General features: G+C 34.1%; 1 protein-coding gene across 1 annotated transcript in view; it reads right to left on the reverse strand.

Moving 5' to 3' along the window:
- The window catches only part of LOC133519804 (putative uncharacterized protein DDB_G0282133), a 198,217-nt gene that overhangs the window by 123,606 nt on the left and 56,783 nt on the right, over positions 1-17,828 (reverse strand). The gene's annotated exons all lie outside the window — the stretch shown is intronic.

Raw genomic sequence — 17,828 nt, forward strand, 5'->3', positions numbered from 1 at the left:
CTAATTTAGACTGCATGAATTACTTTTTAGCCGGAATCATACACACTATCAGTATACTGATAGTGTGTATGATTCCGGCTAAAAAGTAATTTTAAAGCGTAAATAAACATATCCGCGCCTGAGATAAGCAGTCTAAATTAGCATGGAAGCGCCAATGCGTATGGTGATCCCAACTCACCAGCGTGAAGAGTAATTCATCTAAAACGCAAGTGATCTCCGATATGAACCAGTCAGCCAGTATACACGAATATGTAAAACAATTACGCAATAGGTAGGAAGAAATTATTAGAGGCGCATACACACCAGCGATTAGAGCGAAAATACGCATAAACTTTATGCGATATGACGTGATTCTACCTAAATGAATGCTTCCGATAGCAATTAATAATGGTCGACATAACGATTTATAACACAATAATAATTAATGTTCTACTAACAATAACGTAGACAGGCCCCGGTTTTAGTTTTGTTGTGTGAAATACCTACTTGGATGAAAAAGTTTGACCAAAAGTCCTCTTATAGTTCGTGTCGTCCACGATGACGCGCAGATTTGTCAAATCTAACCTTTAATAACATGACAATATGATTCGAGGCACGTGTTATCGTGAATGATACGATATATGTATTATAGTACGACAACGTTTTAAATAACACGCACATAATAAGCTCCTTTTATAGAGTTTATGTTGATTTTAATATAATTGAAAGCGCCAAAGGGCCATTTCTGATTTTGTTGTCTTTTATTTTATTTTTTTCAGATTTTGATAACATCTGGTGGATGGATAGATTATAATTATGTACAACATAAGCGCAATTTCACCGTATGTCCTACAAAATCTTGCACTGAGTTACAGAAAACGTATGGAATTTTCATACATTTTTTTGTTCCAAATTTTGATTTCGTGTGTATTCCGAATATTCCGACCAGAATAAGGAACTTTTTAAACCTACAATTTTTAATAAAAAATTATAATCTTCAAAAAAAAAATGGCCTTAAAACTTCCAATCTTTCAAATCAAATTGATTTTGTTTTTTCAGTTCATTCCCGTAAATTAGATCCATGACCGCAGTTAAACTATTTAATTTATCCACAGAAAACAACTGTATATCCAAGCTACTAACCCTTTGAATCCTCGACATAACGTCGAATAGATACATCACCTGATTTACGACCGCCATTGGGAGGTCCGCCAACTATGCGAATTGCATCCAAACTATCGGCAGACATGCGACTGTTCCATACAACTTTATTATGTTTGTGTATCAAAGTTATCGGTAGCAGTAACTCTATGGGTTCATTGACCCAACAGTTTAATTAGTCGTAAGTTACTTAAGGTATTTCCTTAAATAATTACTACCTACGTCTTTTAATATGTGTGAACGAATTTTGGCGATCCGTGTTTTATTTTACCTGTAGATTGGTGTATTACATTATGTAGCAGAGGAAGCTGTCCCGTAGACACGAATTTATTTCGTGCATTATTTCTTTGGCGCTTAAAAAAACATGTAATTAAATATTTACCTTTCTTTTCTTTTCTATGCCATTCAGAATATAATTATTATCGTGCAATGTGCATTAGTAGTGATTTATTCTTACATGAAAACCAGCAAACTTACTAACATAAAAGCGGCCAAGTGCGAGTCGGAATCGCCCATGAAGGGTTCCGTACAATTTATGACGTATTAAAAAAACTACTTAATAGATCTCGTTCAACCCAATTTTCGGTGGAAGTTTGCATGGTAATGTATATCATATATTTTTTTTAGATTTTTCATTCTGTTATTTTAGAGGTTACAGGGGGAGGGACACATTTTACCACTTTGGAATTGTCTCTCGCGCAAACTATTCAGTTTGGAAAAAAATAATATTAGAAACCTCAATATCATTTTTTGAAGACCTATCCATAGATACCCTACACGTATAGGTATGATGAAAAAAAAATTTTTGAGTTTCAGTTATAAGTATGGGGAACCCCCAAAATTTTTCTTTTCTATTTTTGTGTGAAAATCTTAATGCGGTTGAATACATCTACTTACCAAGTTTGAACAGTATAGTTCTTATAGTTTCGGGAAAAAAGTGGCTGTGACATAAACGGTCAGACAGACGGACATGACGAATCCATAAGGGTTCCGTTTTTTGCCATTTGGCTACGGAACCCTAAAAAGTACCCGAGCCAACTTAGCGGCTCATGCTACGAACTTAGATTGCTCGCACTAAAGTTCTAAGGCGCTAGTTACATCGACCGTCCACTCGATTAAACTTAAACTTACTTTACGTCCGACACGGCTATTTGCTTCAGCGAGCAACGCCTTTTAACAAAGAGGCCGATTCCTATTTACTAAACAGCTACATACCAAATTTCATCTAAAGCGTTAAAGATAGACATACAAGCCTACTAATATTATTCATAATAGATCTCGCAGTTTCGAGATCTGGTGAGATCGAGATTGCATTTCCTATGCGTTTAGTCTGAACATTGTCAAATTAGAATCTGGGTCAAGGTGACAGAAAGGACAAAGATAATACAATTCATTAGTAAAAAGTACCGTAAAAAACTTTGCACTCAGGCTCAAGGAGACACTAATGTAGTGCAGTACAGTATAAATATTAGTCATAAGCCATAATCGAAAATATCTGACATTGTATCGCAACGCAGACGAGTCTGTTGGTCTCGGAAAAAATATAATAATATACATAATATACAACCACTCTATGCTACGGTCCTATCGCATGAATATATATCATATAATATAGTTTCACTAAAGATCAATGAAAACGTATCACTGTGTATGGAGAATTGTATTGAAATTGACCTATGGGTATATAAATTGTATATTCGTAATGCATACTATACACACTCGTCGAGACACTCTGAGACAGGCTGAGAATGAGTGTGTACATACTACTCCCTTCTGGTCTCGCTCTTCCTCGTCTTGTCCTCGCTTCTCCGATTGAAACTGGAGACTCTCGGCGAGAGGCTCTCGACGAGTGTATACAGCCGGCATCAAACGAGATCCTCGACCAACAGGAGCCAATACTCCAGATTCCATTCCTATTATAGATGCTATTTAAAGACTGCTAACTTTGATTAATGAAGCTAATCAATTAAAGTAGATAGCTTTTATTTTAGTCCGCAAACTTCGTGACGACTTAACCACAAACTTACTTATTTAGTATTTCAACATTTCTAATTCTTATTTATTTATTAGTACTAAATTTAGAAATCATTGTAGGAGTAGGTAGATAAAACGTAAATTAACTATGCACTCAACAATATCAAAAATAATATAAAATATTTATTAAAAAATCCATTAAGTAGAACAAATCAAACTCGTGTGAAGTAATTACATAACCTCTTTTATTTCTAAGCTTATAAAAACTTACTAAAGAGCGTTATAAAGCGCACAGTCATTCTTACTAACCTAATATAACGTTATTACAAAGCAAATTAAAGGCACTTTCACTTCACACTCGAAATATCGATTATCGAGTGACATTAGTTCTCGCCGGAGGTGCATCTCTGCCTCCGGGGGACATTGACCTCACGGTATACTTATACGTAGGTACTTACTCTAGAATACTGGATACAGAACAAATATTATATCATATTTGTATAGTGTAATTCATCAATCGAACTACCTATGCTTCAAAGCAAATTATTGTATTAGTATAAAAAAAATATTTTACACATTTTTTTATTTTTGATTTTTGATTTTTTGGGATTTATTTATACCTATATTATTTACTTATGCAGTAACATAAACTTGAATGACGTGTCAATGTCAGATTTATTATGTATCCTTAAACTTAAAAAAAACCGACTCACAGCTGGATTTCAATCTTTACGAACGATTATAATATTTATTTAAGATACAAGTGCGGAAAGTAAGAAATCCGCAACTAGTGGCGATAAATTAAAACACGACCGAAGGGAGTGTTTTAAACCAACACGAGTTGCGAATTACCTATTCGCACATATATCGTACAACGTTTTACAGTACAGTATGACCCTTTAAATTTTCGACATAGTTACATAATGTGCTAATTTACGTACTAGTGCGGAAAAGTAGCACCATATGTACTGTAAAATACATTATAACATTTAAGGTCATAACTCCTCAAATTGTCAGAACTTGTTATTTATTGACATTGAATAAATATTAATGTATGCTAGTAGATGCGCAAGATACCTTAGTTGCGCACGAAACATAACGTAACGACTTTTAAGGAGTAAACTTCAATGAACTCCAACAACTAAATACATTATCAATTGTTTCCATTTTGCCATACTAGCGGATTGGGCTATTAAGTTCTAGAGTAAATATGGGCTATTTTAAGTAATAAATGGGATTAGATGCAACAGTGGTGTGACTAGTGTGTATACAGTGTAATATTTTACAACCACTGAGATTTGTGGAGACCGCAAACGTGGTAAACGCTTATCAATGCGGAGTCCAGGTGAGGTAGTCTATGAAATGGGAAGGTTTATAGTTTTTTTTTTTTTAAGTTGGTGTCAATTTCTATTAAATCAGTCGAGTGATTGTGAATGCAATTTCAAATCTCTCATAACTATCGCACTCCCATTTGAACTGCTGCTGCCGAATATTTGGAATACGTAACTAACACCAGTAACACCTATTCTGAGATGGCTTATTTTCAGAATAAAATTTCATTAAATTGATTTAACCAATTACATAATTATTAGTTGTATTTTAGTTATTTAATAGAACACAAAGTTCAATAACCACTGAATGCTCAGATGAGCCAAGATATAAAGGCTAATCCAATTCAAACGAAACTAGGTATTACCTACATGTCAACCCCTAACCTCAAGCTGTATTTTGAACAAAGCGCAATGCAAGCTGCATCACTGCCCTACTCGTATTTCAATCGTTCAGCTCACTCTAAAAAAACATTCCTAGCAAAAATAAAGTGCAGATGTTTCTCCGTGAAGAAGCAAAATACGAGTTACTAAAAGTTACCCGTTGTACCATTCACAAAACGTGACCTTTGGCCAGAACAAAGTTGTAATTGAAAACTGTAATAATTACTGATTGGTTATATGTTGCGTAACACCTTTCTCCGTCTAATGTCAGAATAAATGATTATGATTAATAACTGCGAGGATATTATGAGACTGAAGAACGAATTAGCGTGGCTATAGGTTAGACTTAAACAAACTTCAAAAGCCCCGCAGGCGCAGTACCTACGGACGCATCGACAACAAGCTACCTACTTAAAATACTGAGTAACTAGTTAATGCTAAACGTAGCCATTTAATATCGGCGTGATATATCTGTGTAGTAATGATATGCTATTTAAAGGAAATTTAGCGTATTTTAATAATATCATTTGATGACCGTTCTGCCTTTGAAGCCGATGGTTTTATGGTTCAAATCCCGGTAAGAGCATTTATTTGTGTGATGAGCACGGATATTTGTCCCTGTCTTGGATGTTTTCTATCTATTTAAGTATTTATATTATATACACCGTATTTTTATTGAATTCCGTTAACGTCGAGGCATGAGTAAGGTTGTACGTTTAAGGAAACTAAATGGCATAGGTAACTTCCGAAAAAAAATTTTTTTTTTAAGTAATTAAATGTTGCATATAGCGTTGTTGTAACACGAGCATTACATTTAACTCAACCAAACAATTGAAAACGGTGACTTATCAATGTCATTTCGAAAATCGAAAGTCCGAGATAATACTTACGTTTAGTAGCAAAGCAATAAATGTATTAGCTCGTACTAAACACTAATCAATATGTAAACAGGCCCTAAGGCAAGTGTACACGCGCGTAGGGGCCTTATACGATAAAAATAAATAATTGATTATCTCCGAAATGGAGCTAATTAGAATACCACCGGTGTCTTTGAGAAAGTTACTTAATTTAAGCTCAGGAATGCACCCTTGAAATTAACGGAAAAAAAACACGGTGTATATCGTTGCCTGAGTTGCCACAACACAAACCTTCTTGAGTTTACTGTGGAGCTTAGTCAATTTGTGTAAGAATGTCCTATAATATTTATTTATTATTTATTTTATTTATCATTTAATGTAAATCATAAATATCCTTTTATAGGTACTTGCAACCTTAATCAATAAATTTTACTAAATAAACATTTAAATTTAATATAAGGCTTTATTACCGTCAAATACTTCTTTCATGTCGTAATTAACAAAGTTCCGCCATAATAATATCTCGCAAAATATGCTATTGAATATTAAACTTGTCGTATACATAAATAGATAGAATATTCTTTATTGACACACCTCAGTAAAAGATACAGCTTAAAGAAAAACAATTGATTAATGATAGAGGCAGACAGCAGGCGTCTTATCGTTAAAGAGCGATCTTCCAGACAACCTTTGGGTAGCGGAAACAAAAGATTTAATCAAAAAAGTAGTCGTTGCAAAAAAAATATACATATTACCTAACTAAAAAATAATTTAAAACCATTCCACCCACTTGGTGACAGTGCTCTGCCAGAATTTCAAAAGTGAAGAAGCCGGATTGGGGTGGCGCGTATTGGCAATGACAAGCACTCGGATATTTATGTTTGCGCTTCTAACAATGTATTATATACTTATATACTTATTCTGCCATCTTAATTATAAATCTATCCACTGTCAATCAATCAAATGAATCCTGTAAAAGGACAGCTCGAATGACAAGTCTTTTGCAAACCGTCACTCAATGAGTTTAAAAATTAATTATAGTTTTCAATCTCATTTAATTGATGATTTAAAAAAATGATTCAACGAAATAAATAGTTTAAAATAATGATATTAAATTGCCTGCTTAAATCATAGTATAGAGATAAATCATTATCGATCTCCGAGTAAGTAATTGGGAATTCACGTTCGATCTTATAGTTTTTATTAAGCATATGTGACCGCGGCCGGCAAAACGTCCCACTTTGTCGCTTGCGGGACGCGGACGCCTTGTCTGGTTATTCGCATAAAGATACAAGCAAACATCGTCCTTGTGGCAAACCACAAACTGGTACGTTTTGCCGGCCACGTTCACATATTTGGATATGAAAATTTCCATTGCTCGTCCCTATGCTAATTTAATTCAAACTAGCAGTTTAATTCAACATGGGCTAATTATACATAAAACTACTATTCTTAAACTAATGTTACATAGTAGTTTGTCACCATTGGTGGTCAGTTTTTTTAACATAGGAATGGCAGAGACCGCCGCTGCACCTGTCAGAAAGTGGTTTCCACCTTCTATGGAACATTCACTTACACATCAGGCCGGACTTTTATTATTTCCAGTTTGAAACATAATAACTGGTAAGAGGCCTGTGCAAAGACTTTTTTAAGACGTTAAATACAGCGTAAAATCGGTACTACGAATCTCAAAGGAAACGCCAAAAAGTTTGTGTTTACGTCAAATTTAGTAAAGCTTTCGTCTTTTAGAGGTTTGTAGACTTATAGGTTTTAGTTCGTTTTAAAGAGGTTTCTAGTTAAATAAGTGAAGCAAATGAACAACTCGTCTTATAGACGTAATTTCATAAACGCGCAAAGTACAGTTCAAGTTACAGAGGTTTGTAAGTATCTTGTAACCTTGAATCTATTAGTAGTTACTTCCTTAGGTTACATTTCGAGTTCTGGTTGTTTTTGTCTTGTAAGGGAAGGATAAATACCCTTATTATTTCGTTTTCACCTTATCGAGGTTCGAGTTATCAAGGTTACATGAACTTTTTATGGAAAAGTCCCATTCTGGCGCAAATGCTTGGTTGATGAAAATACGAAAATCGCTATAAGTATTCTTGTAAGATTTGAGGAGTTCCCTCATTTACCTACTCATGGAACCCACCATCAGAACTGGTCTTCGACAAAAATGCTGCTTCAATACCTAACTTGCTGAGCAAACATAATATAGAAGACTAATCACCGTACGTGAAAGACGTGTCGTTGAGGTATTCTATTCCGGTCGTCATCAAATTCCACTTTTTAATGAAAATGTTTGATTTGTTAATGAAAATACAAATATGTCTAAAAATATTTAAGGGGTTCCGTCACTTCCTCATGGATTACATCCTTATAATTATATTTAGACAACAATGGAAATATGCATAAGTAAATACTTTCAATAAAAAATAATAATTTTGCATGAGTTCTTAGGTACCTACGAAACAAAAAACCAATTTTACAACCGAATTGAGAACCTCCTTCTTTTAGAATTATAAAGTCGGTTAATAAAAGAAGAGAACATGTAAGTAGCTACACACTGACAAAAAGCACGAAATCGATATTTATTACCATTTAATTGACGGTCTCAATATTTGGCTGACAGCCAACGTTATATTATGCAACCAATGCAAATCTGCCCTGACCTGGATTGAATTTTCAGTTTCAGCCCAATAACCAGTATCAATTATTAGTGCTATTTTCCAATTGTAAAAGCAACCATTTTCAAATTCAGTAACTAGTTTTTACACGATTTTCTAGTTTACTACCAAGCATAATATTTAAGAAAGTAACTTGAAGATGTCCATAAAATAACTGCGTGAGATCATCATGAATATTTATATAGCAACTTATCCTAATACTTATGACCACGACCACTTTCATTATAAACCTTCATTCCGTTGACTCGTGGTCATCTGCGAATAATTACCAATACAAAAGCAACGTCGACAAGAAAAGATTCAACAACAATAGTTCTAATTGCGCCGGTATCAAACAAATCACAATCGTGACCGAGAAAGCCTTTCTATCCAATCACTATCAGCCTAATTGCCAACTTATTGCTTATTACGTGCGGTTAGCAACGAATTACAGCGTCAATCTCAAATTATGTAAGGTAAAATAAATAAATAGATAGCCGATTTAATCAACTTCTACGTTCTCTGCGTTACTTTAAAAAATATAAACTAAAGAATAATGTCAGAAAACTTGTGATGGGGAAGATGCACTAATGCTATGAAAATCGCAAGCTATCTAGCGGCTCTTGAGTGAGAGGTACGATGCGGCTCTTCACATAACCCAAAAATCACACTTGGTATTCTAAGACCACTATAAATATAATTTATGACTCTTTGAGATTCTTAGTTAGTTAGTTATGCTGGGCATTTTCCGCAAATCGACAACCATTGTGCCTATTTTGCGTGAAAACGAGGTAGCACTACTCTAGCTACCTCAGCTCTTCCACGAAACCTAGCAGTGTCTTCAGGTTGCTAACTACCTCCTTTAGTGTGCACGGAATCCCTAGGTATTTGTTCCTGTATACTTCTACCTGTTTACAGTCTAGGAGAATATGTTTCGTTGTTTCCTCTGCTCCCATGTATGTTCTGCACATGGGGCTGACCGTTTTCTCCATATTGTGTAGGTGTTTGTTTAATGTGTTATGTCCTGTAATTAATCCTACTATTTTCCGTAGTTTGTGTCTGGGTGTTTTCAGTAGTGTTTTGGTGAGCTTCTGGTTTTGTTCTGGTAGAATTTCTTTGGTCTGCTTACATGTGTTCATTTCAACCCAGTACTTACTGTGCAGTTGTTTGTGATGTTGGTCTAGCTGGTTTTGTATGTAAGATACTGGTAGGGGTATGATGGGTTCGGGTCCATGTGCCGGTGTTTCTGATTTTTTTTCTGGCCAGTTCGTCCGCTGCATCATTTCCTTTTGATCTGCTATGCCCCTTTATCCATTGTATTGTTACTTTGTTGCCATCTTTGCTCACTTCAGTGAGGCTTCGATGACATTCGAGTATGAGTTCTGATGTAAGTTTGTCGCTATCTAGTGCTTGTAGTACGGATTTACTGTCTGGCAGTATTAGTATATTTTCATGTTTTACTTGTCGTCTATTTATCGCATTGCAAGCTTCTATTATTCCTACATATTCAGCTTGGAATACCGCATTGTGTTCACCCAGGGGTTTTGAGATGTGTATGTTCAGGTCCTCCGAGAATATAAATAAATAATCAATATAAATAAATAAATATTATAGGACATTATTACACAAATTGACTAAGACACCACATCCTGTCCTTTCATTTGTTTTCGAGCCATCTGTGAATATTCTTAGGTTTGTTTGGTATAGTCCTTCCTTCGGATCTTCTGTTAACGATATGGCGTAGTCTTTCCAGAAGAGAATAGTTTTTGGTATTTTATCTATTGGCGCCTTCAGCATTGGCATTTTTGAGATCATATTTCCATAGATCTTCTTGTGTAGTGTATTGAGAGTTGTCCATAGGTTTAGGTTTTTCAACCGAAGGGCCGTGGCCGCTGCCTCATTCTGTATGCATATGTGTAGTGGCAGGAGTCCTAGCATTATTTTTAGCGCCGCAGTTGGGGTAGCAGTACTTCATAGTAAAAGAAAAATAGAACTTGGAAGGTGATTGACCCAGAAGCGCATTATCAACGTTGCGCGTTCAGTGGTTTCCAATTGGCAGTAGCAGAATTATTATTAATATTTAATTGAGTAAACTCATCTACAATTAAATACAATACAGATATTCTTTATTGCTCACCAATATGAAAATTAGATAATGTCATACAAATTAAACACACAACTTAGACTATACTGAATACTGGTATACAACGACTCATCTACTGTACTTAATAACGTTTAAAACGAAAGAAGACGACCGCTTCTCCATAAAAACGTAGGCCCTATTATCCTCTCTGTATATTAACATTATAAAAAAAAGATATGCGATTTGATGTACATTAAGTGTGACTGTAAACCTATGTTGTATGGACCGTTACAAAACTGACTAATACATTTTGTATGGAAATTTAGGGTAAAATGGGTACATTTTTTTTTCTGAAAACCGCCAGCTATGCTCTTATGTATAATTTTTAATGATTACAAGAATCTTTAAGAGTTTGTATGGAATTAATCTTGTATGTTGTTACGTCTCTCTTCATGTATTCTGTTTCACTCTCTTTAAATGTTTTTGAGGTCGTGCAATCATTTTGGATTTGTATTGTGTTGTAATCTTTCGGTCGGGACAAACATCATAAACATACAGATATCATGGACCAGGCTTACTATATTACCCTTTGACTGATCTTGTCCTCATGCGTAGGTACAGTATATTATAGTATTTTATGCAACCGTTGTTTAAGAGAGGTCAAAAAAGGCGAGTGGCGTGAGTAACAATTTGAGGCGAAGCCGAAAATTGTTAATAAAGACGCCACGAGTATTTTTTTGACTCAGTTAAACAACGTTGCATACAATACTTTTTCTACGACCAAGGACTTACTTTGAAATAAAATTGCGAATTTAACAAATATTTTTCATGTCATCTATCGCGATTTTGAAGGCAGCAATTTTTTAAGTGACTTCATGGGTCATGGGCCATCACTGATATTTTTTCAGTCGTAGACACAAAGTTTTCGTCTTCATCCATTTTAACTTGAAAGACACACTGTTTTTTTAACACAAAAGTTAAGTTTTTATTCGACAACCACAATAACTACGTTCAAGAAGTAGCAAAGAATGGAGGGTACGGGGCCCCGTAGTACGTGCGGGAAAATTAATGAATGAAATTGAAAAAACTTGTCTATGGTTCACTTATTTGTCAGAGATGACATTTAAAATAAGGTTAGCAACAATGAACTTCATACAATATTCTTTAAGTGGTCATTACACGTTTTTGGGGAATAGACTAAAGACTTGTCTTGACAACAATAAGGTAGGGTTTTAAAGATGTGTGCATGGCCCTTTTAATGACAAATAAAAGTACGGGAGTAGAAAAAATATTATACACAATCATTGTAGTTTAAGTACATTTTTAAGGTAATCGTTAGTCGTAGGCAAATGATATATAATTTGATTTGAATATGTAATTACTTAATGAGAACTAAATGGCAACAACGCTTAGAATAAATCGTTGTCATTTGACTGCCTACCTATACAAGTAAATAGGTAGGTTGGTTCCTTCTGATTGGAACCTTAAATTATTAGGATTAAAGTACAGATTTGAATAATAAGTATAGGAGGCTGTGGGTGTTTAAATACAGTTAAATTTCATATTAATTGCCCAGGTTTTACCAAGTTAGCCTACGGTTCTTTAGAAACTTAGTTTTAAGAACAGTTATTGCTATTGTAAATATAATCATTGAATGTGCAGCAATATAACTACCACTTTACAAACCAGGATCATCAATTTTATTGCAAAATATGAAAATAATTAATTCTGACATTTATAACGATTTGTAACGAGGAAGCCAAGATTCTGTCTCCGAATATAATTTACGTCTTCTTATCTCAGAGAATCAATATATTATATATAATATAATAGACAATTATTTTTCATTTTTGAAGTTGATTTTTTGTATCTTTCCATACACTCAAAAAATTAATGAAATTAAATGTGTAATATTGCTTTGGACTTTCATTATTTTAAAATAATAAAACCTGAACAGCACACATGAATCTATTTTAATGGCTTCAAAATTATGCGTTTCATTTAAGGACACTAGATTATTGTAATTTGTTTTACAAGGGGTTAAAGTTGTTGTTTAATCCCTTGTGCTAATATTGATACCCGAAAAATCTTAAGCGTTGCGAGGGTTTTAGGGCTTAAGGTACAAGGTGAAACAAAGTTCGCTGTGGATTGAAACACATTTTTCACCAAACCAACGCGAGGAAAATACTAAGTTTATTAAAAGTCAAATCCAAATGAATGCATTAGGATACATATATATCATTCAAAATTATCACTCAAAACTTAATTCTACCAGTCAAATTTTGCGTCAAATTACTTTGCCACTTTTAGTGGATAAAATGCAACTTTCTCATCAGTTTTTGAAGAATAATGAGAGCCTTTACGAGCTGGTGAGGTGAAATAATTATCTGTCAAAGTATCTCACCACTAACTACTTTGACTCCAGCACCACTACTTTGTTACTATATTTTATAACGATATTTTATGTGAATTTTTCGAACTTGTTTTCATATGTCCCTTCTCACGCAATAAAAAAACATAACTTTTAATTGACACCTGTGTTAACCGATTATTAAGTAACTATCAAAACTACTAAATAAATCATGGGAAACGACAGTAGCTATTAGTGTTACCGCAAGTTTTATTTGTCAATAAAGTAAAGGTTTTAGTTTAAGGGTCATTACGCAACGGAACGATTGGTAATCCATTGTAGAAATCACGCATGCCCAATTTATAATCAAGTAACAAGGAATAAATTGCCGGATACATACCGACCGCATGCCTGCATAGCTGCCGAGTCAACGAGGTAAGTTTTAGTACACTGTAAGCGCAACAAGTATTAAAATTATTTAAAAATGAGAGTGCTGTCTGCACTGTGCAACCGTCATTCGACAATAATGCCGAAAACTGAGGTAGTTTCTTGCCTCCTCTGCCACCGCCGTCGTTGCCCGCGCCGAGTAAACGATCGCAGAGAGCTGCAACACGCAGTCTGCATCGGTCAGCCAACGCGTGCTCAGGATGAAGTCCCTCGTTATAGAGCGAAATATGTGGAGCAACTTTGGACTCGAGAAACATGACTCGAATGAATTGAATTTCATTCAATATATATTTCATTAAATTAATTAATTAATTAATTTGCAATTTCCTTAAAATATTTGCTAACACTACCTATATCTATTGTTGTGACAAAGGTTTTTTTCACTTTTATGCCAAGTGTTTAAACTTTAACCGTCATCTGAAACCCCTTAGAGGTGTATGGTCGGCGTGAACCCATTTTATCACGTAAGCGATAACAGATCAATGTTTTCAATGATTTAGTAGCTGTTTGATTATCTTCAATATCTCGGAGTGGAGAATTAGACCATTAGGAGTAAGCTTTGTAATCGGCTTGTTAGATCGTTTAGTGGAGCACAAATCGGAAACGTAATTGTACTCGTAACAAAGAAGAAATGCCGATTTGTTTGTTACAAATCAATTGGCATAGTATTAGTTGGGCGGTCAGAAGCACATAATCTATAGGTACCTACATAATTCTGTACCTAAGGTTTTTTTATTCAAGGCATCAGGCATTAGGTACTGACACGTCAATATCAATTAGGCAGTTTTGTAGGCAAATTCGAGAGTCAGGGAATAAGGACAATTGGACGAACTATTTAACTCAAGAACAAAGAAAACCGGTCACTTTTATAGACTCTTCTATTCATTGGTTTTCAGCTACACCGCATTGTAAAAAAATGTATGGAAAAAAAACAAAGCAGCTTTTGGCACTCTTAGGCAAAGTGGAATGCATCAATAGTAGCGGATGAAACAACGCACCAAAAGTATCTGATATTCGGGATAAGTTTTCCAAATATAGATAAATCTCTCAAATTTACGTTCATAAGTATATCATTTATAGTCTTAATTGTTCTACATATAGAACTATCACTTTTTGTTAAGCTGTTACAGAATACTTTTGAAACCTTGTTTGATCCGCTACTTTTGATGCTGACTGTGTACCTAAAAATATTTAAAAAAATCATACATAATCTGTTTTAAAGTTTAAGTGATATGTTTATTTCGGTTCAATATATCACCGCAAAACGAGAAATGTATTACCACAAATACCAAGACCAGTAAAACAATATTAAAAATTTAAACAAAGCACAAAACAATTCCGATTGATTATCATGTCTCACAATCGTTTAATAGGTGCACAGGTCAATCGCTGCCATTATTAAACATAAAGAAATATCGCCGGAAGAAAGAGAATAATAAAACTTCGGTAACTTTTATTGAGCCCAATCAAGCCCTTAACCACCTGCGCTTGAGGCGACAGTTATCGTTTCTTTCAGACCTTAAGTCTGATACCATCACTACCATCAGTGACGCAATTTTACAAGTGCGTCCATTATCTGATGAGCAATGGAATACGGAAGTGGAATTCAATATACCTTTCTAACAACAATGTGCTAAGCACAAGATTGCAGGTCACTTCTGGGTGAGATTAGCTCAGGACCGGAATAAGTGGCCTAGTACTTGAAATGAGGCTTATGCTCAGCACGGCGATAAAAAAACTAATACCTAATAATAATAATAATATGATAATGATGATTCTGCCACGATTGTATACTCGTATACATGGTAAGTACATTTGACTGTTGTTACACGTTTTTAATAATTTTGCTTGTAAGCATTATAGTCGATTCTAACCTACTTCTACGAGTAATTGTTATGTAAAATCCTGATAATTTGGTACAGTCGGGCTGATCTGATGGTACGAGTAGATAATGGAACTCTTCGGTAGCTACTAGTAAATGTTTTGATGAACTTAGTACTTAGAGCGTAAAGTACAAACGGAAAATTAAGCAACTGTTAAAAAAAAGGAACTAAATAAAAATTGAGTAGATAGTACGGTTAATTTAGTAATATCTTTGATTGGATGGAGATTTGTTTATTTTTTGAGTAATTTTAGCGATCTAAATGATCTACTGTAGTGCATGTGCTTTTTAAAGCTTACCTTGGTTTAGTTTATCAGAAACAGGTATGTCAAAGTTATGTTTTCGTAGGGATGTCGGCTAGAGGAAGCTACGAAGGTAAACTAGAGTTCACACCCGGTTACACTGCGACTGCATTACTATCTTAAGATTCTTAAGTGTATTGAAAAAAATCATGTTTTCCTTAGACGTCGTTCACTAATTACCTACCATGCACATTTATGGCAGAGAGCCAATCTTAGGAAATATTATTTTTATAATAAAAACTACAATCCTAGGTCACGGGATCAAATTAAGCTGCGCGGGTTATACTTAATCAATTCCTTCCTACTTCCTATTTCCAGTCAGGTTGTTAAGTTTGTAATTAACGGATTATTTAATGCAGTCTATAAAATATCTATTTGCTCGATTTTATGTGATGTGTATAGACCATAAACTTAATATAGGAACTCAAGTTACGTCGCACTGCAATTAATTGCATTAAATATAGCGAGGCCACATTGTAGATGCACCATTATGACTGTGTTTTTGTAGTAATGGTAATGATATTTAAGAGTCACGCGAAACTAGCTACCGCCATTCATTATACAATCGAAGTTATGCTCTCATTTTAAAAGGACATTCTGACTTAACCTAAAATTTTACATGAACATTCAAGTAACATACCTCCTTTAAAATGACTTTATTATAATAATTAACATAAGGGAAAATGACGAAGCCTGTTGCGGATAGCTTTATTATTTGTGTGTAACGATGACGCCTATTGCTGATTTATGGTTGTACCCTACTGGCGAAACCTGCGTTGGGAATTTGTTTTTTTTTTTGACAATTATTATTATTGATTTGTCAATTACTTTGTGAGCATTATTATGTATCTATATGTGCAAATTTAGAAATTAAATGTATCTGTAGTAACATACCTATATCTATTTTTGGTGCTAATTTTCATTGCTACAAATTGTAATACATTAGGTAAGGTGGGGTAAGACGAACATAGTTTATTTTGCTCGGGGCAAGACAAATAGTATGAGGATCCCATACAAGTGTTTATCTTTATTCTGGTGATCGCCTTACCCCACCTTACCTTACAAAGTAGCGAGTAGAAGTTTAACAAACAAAATTTCCACTCGCTCTATTTTCTTTGTATCACAATTTTTAGCAACGATATAACTAGTACCAGACATAAATATAATTTTACGTTCATGTTCATGCCAAGTTTCATGTAACTTAAGCATTATCGTTTTAAAATGAGATTGTAACTTCGATTGAATAAGAGCGGCTTTTAGGCGGCAGAGTCGGGTGTCTTTTAAGTATATCGACTTTAATACTTCTTCCTCTGAATAAAGCTGATTTATATTAGGTAACTGTACTAATAATTGCAATTAAATTAGGTACCTAAGTAAGTCTACAACGGCAACGGCGGCTGACCTTGACTTTTCACTATTAAAATTATCCGTCAGCCGTCAAAATTGTCACAATTTGCTCGCCATTTTGTAATAATCAATAAACAATCATAGACCGTGTCAATTTGATCTCATTAACGTAGAATTTCAAATTATTTATAAAAAAACGGATGTAATTGAAAACAAAGCTTTGCCCTTGGTCTATGAAAGCGATGTGCCAGCGATTAAAATATTGAAGTAATTTTACGTGGGCATGAAATTAAAAATAATTATGATGACCTTTAAGGGACCTTTAATTTATTAACTTTCATTGTTTACGCGCAAAAAACACTGCCTTAATAAATAGGAAGGTAGGTAAATACTTAATATTTACCGTTACTGCATTGTATTTATATCGAATATGTGTGTATATCTATGTCAATCAAAATAACTATAGGAAAGCTAAAGAAACTCATAATTTTAATCTCAGAAATAAATCATTCAGACTAAATCTAACTTTATCCATTTCCATAACAGCCTTAACAATAAGGCAATTAAATTATTTAATAAATTAAGTACCGACATAAAACAATGTGGTAATCTAAAAACCTTTGACATAAACTAAGAGATTATTTAATAAATATACCATTCTACGCTATTGACGAATATTTTGCCAACGCACTTGATTAAATTGTTTTATGAATACATATACATTGTAAGGTTCACTTTTTTAAAAATAATAATAATATTTGACATTCATATACCACAACATTGACATTATTTTATACATTATATTTTTAGCTAGATTAAGTAATTAATGTAATAAATTGTAAATCATTGTATATACCCTTCTTGCTTGCGTTCTACACTACGCAAGAAGCTATGTGTGCGCATTGCTCTTTATACCTCTTGCTATTTATGCCAAAGAACCAATTGTAAATTAGGTACTACAAAAGTTCCTTTTGAAGTCCTCATAAATCTTAAAATCTAGGCAAAACTTATGTAACCAAAGACAAGTAGTACACGACGACTCATTGTTCGGGGCTTCAAAAGAAAATCCAC

The sequence above is a fragment of the Cydia pomonella genome, chromosome 7, assembly GCF_033807575.1.
Source record: "Cydia pomonella isolate Wapato2018A chromosome 7, ilCydPomo1, whole genome shotgun sequence".
Classification (NCBI taxonomy): Eukaryota; Metazoa; Arthropoda; class Insecta; order Lepidoptera; family Tortricidae; genus Cydia; species Cydia pomonella.